Source organism: Pongo abelii, chromosome 9 (assembly GCF_028885655.2).
Source record: "Pongo abelii isolate AG06213 chromosome 9, NHGRI_mPonAbe1-v2.0_pri, whole genome shotgun sequence".
NCBI lineage: Eukaryota > Metazoa > Chordata > Mammalia > Primates > Hominidae > Pongo > Pongo abelii.
The window spans coordinates 7,103,022-7,106,404 of NC_071994.2; positions in this window are offsets into that span (position 1 = coordinate 7,103,022).

The following is a 3,383-nucleotide window of genomic DNA, read 5'->3' on the forward strand; positions in this document are numbered from 1 at the left end:
GCATTTATTATATTCGTTTCTGAGTCACAAATTTGGGAGTGCTTTAGCTAGGGGTTTCTGCTGGGGTCTCTCATGAGGTGGCCATTAAGATGGTGCCTGGGGCTTAAGTGGGGCTGCAGGATTCACTTTCATACTGGTGCACTCTCATGGAGAGTGATGAAGTGCTGGCTTTGTCAGAACGCCTCAGTTCCTCACCACCTGGACCGCCACAGGGCTGCTTAAGTGTCCTCATGACATGGCAGCTGGCTTCCCCAGAGCATGTGATTCAGGAGAGCAAGATGGAAGCCACAGTGTCTTTTCCGACCTAGTCTTGGAAGTCGTGCACCATCACTTCCACGCACTAAGTCCAGCCTGTGCTCAAGGGGTAGGGAATTGGGTTTGTTTTTCATTTTTTGAGGGGGGAGACATGGTCTCCCTCTGTCACCCAGGCTGGAGTGCAGTGGTATGATCGCAGCTCACTGAAGCCTCAACCTCCCAGACAGGCTCAAGTGATCCTGTTGCCTCAGCCTCCAGAGCAGCTGGGACTACAGGTGCATGCCACCACACCCGACTAATTTTGTTTTTTAATTGTTTCTAGAGATGGGGCCTCATTAGGTTGTCCAGGCTGGTCTTGAACTCCTGAGCTCAAGAGATCCTCCTGCTTTGGCCTCCCAAAGTGCTGGGTTTACAGGTGTGAGCCACCACCCTCGCCAGGTTCCAAATTTTGAGGGAGAAATTGTCAAAGGATTTGTGGACACATTTTGAACCTGTCGCAATCTCTTGCAGCTGAAAGTACAGAAACTCAACTCCAAAAGGGAGGCATTTATGGGCTCCACATGACCTAAACAGGGAAAGTGGAGCTGGACTCTCACAGAATGGAAACAGGCACCTAAAAACTGCACCACCACCTCTCTCTCTCTCTCTCTCTCTCTCTCTCTCTCTCTCTCTCACACACACACATACTCACACACACAGACACACACACACACTCCTGCTCCACTCTCTCAGCCATAACCAACATCACAATCCACTCCAGATTCACCTTCTACCAGCCTCTTGACCTGAATAGAAGCTTCCATCTCAGAGGGAGCTCCTGGCCCCTGGCCAGTTGTGTTTGGGATGGGCCAGGGAGGACTCTGATAAGCCTGACTCTGCTCACATGCTCTCCCCGCTGGACCAATTGCTGTTGCTGAAGCTGAGGCTCTTTGATTGGCAGGGTTTGGGTCAATCCCTGCGTCTAGGGAGCAGGGCCTGGTACCAGCAGGGGACGCTGGGCCAGAGTGGGTAGAGGAAGACAGCTGAGCGGCCATCCCAGCTGTGTGTGCAACTGTTGCCTTGGCTGGATTTATAAGCCAAAGGTTGCAGTTGTCCTATTTTTGGAATAGCAGGAAAAAGCAACTGCTTCAAACTCTGGCAACGGCAATCCTCCACAGGAGTGGCCTAGTTGCTCGTTCTACCTGAAGACTTAAACCCACTGAGCCTGAACCTCTGAGAGGTCACCACCTTCTCATTTTAAGGTGGGACACACTTTAAGCCAGGAGCCTGTGGCAGGCACAGCAGGCAGGTGGGCCAAGGCTTTTATCGTATTTGCTGCCCTGGATGCTGCTTCTAAGTAAGGACAAGGCTTATGACGTTCAGTTTAAGGGGAAGCAAGCATCGCTCACGTCTGCATCATCCAGGGCCATGTTCCTGACCTTGTTTGCAGCAGAAAATCCCATCTGGAAATGCAAAGGTCCCACCCTGACCCTGTCCAACGTCTTCCAGTGGAGAGGTCTGGAGTTCAAGTGTGGTTTCATTGCCAAAAACAACTCCCAGAAAAACACCCAGAAGTTCCCAGGAGTAACCATCTCTGCAGGTGCAGGGAGAGGAGACTTCCGGCTGTACTTGAGCACCCCGACCTCACCCCACATATTTCAGAGCTGGCTTTCCACTGTGCTGGCTCTGAAGGCAAACTGCAAAATGGGCCAGAAGAGTGCGTGAGTGCTTTTGCTTCTGAAATTCCTGGGGCTTCAACTTAATTTCAGTCAGGATAGTTAACATTCAACTAACATTAACCTTTTAAATAACCACTTCCGGCCACTTCATTCGTCCAGAGCTTTTTTTTTTTTTTTTTTTTGAGACAGAGCCTTGCTCTGTCGCCCAGGCTAGATTAGAATTCAGTGATATGATCTCGGCTCACTGCAACCTCCATCTCCCGGGTTCAAGTGATTCTCCTGCCTCAGCCTCCTGAGTAGCTGGGATTATAGGCGCCCACCACCACACCCCGCTAATTTTTGTATTTTTTTTAGTAGAGACAAGGATTCGCCATGTTGGCCAGGCTGGTCTTGAACTCCTGACCTCTGGTGATCCACCGCCTCAGCCTCCCAAAGTGCTGGGATTACAGGCGTGAGCCACTGCGCCCAGTCAGAGCGCTTTTGAGAGTATTTTCTGAGGCTGTTTGGGACAGGATGAAGGCTTGGTAATCAGCCTCCTGGGTACAAATTCCAGTTCTGACCTCAGTTTTTTTATCAGTAAAATGGGGGTCTGAAGACGTGCCAAGTGTCTGGCATGGAGGAGGTATTTGGTAACAGGATGGCACTTTGTGATGGGTTTGGCTATTGGAGGAAGAAATAGGCCCACATGCGCAGATACTCACAGCTATAATCCCAGTACTTTGAAAAGGTGAGATAGGAGGATCACTTGAGCTCAGGAGTTCGAGACCAGCCTGAGCAACACAGGGAGACCCCCCCCCCCCCCCACCGCTTTCAACAAAAAATTTTTAAAAATAGCCAAGCATGGTGGTGCACGCCTGTAGTTCCAGTTCCTCCAGAGGCTAAGTCCAGGAGGTCAAAGCTGTAGTGAGCCATGATTGCACCACCACATTTCAGCCTGGGCGACAGAGCAAGACCTTGTCTGGAAACAAACAAACAAAAAGAAACAGGCCCAGAGAGGGCTGACCACTTGTCCAAGGTCACACAGCTGGGTAAAGGCAGCCATAAGCCCCAATATCTAGTTGCAGGGTCCCCAAGCAGGGCTAGGAAGGGTTCTCAGGCCACTTATGCGGGTGGAGAAAAATGGAGCCCGAGCCTGAGCCACAGCCAACTGGGACCTTGGCCAAGCAGGGAACAAGCAGGGGAGGCAGGAGGGGCAGGGAGGGATGGAGCCACATTCCTGCAGCTGCCCTGCCCGGATGGTGCAGCTGGGGACCAGACCTGTGGGCTGAGACCTGATGCCAAGGCCTGCAAGCATCCTCAGGTTTTGCCCTTGAGGTCTGGGGTCACTCTCTACACCCCTTAGCCCTCCCTCCCCATGCTGGTTCCCCAGACCTCTCAGTCCCAGGGCTACTACCAAAGGGCAAACCCCTGGGTGAACGGATGCCAGCCCCCTGGATCTGCCCGTTCTTCCTGCTCCTGAACAGCAGCTGG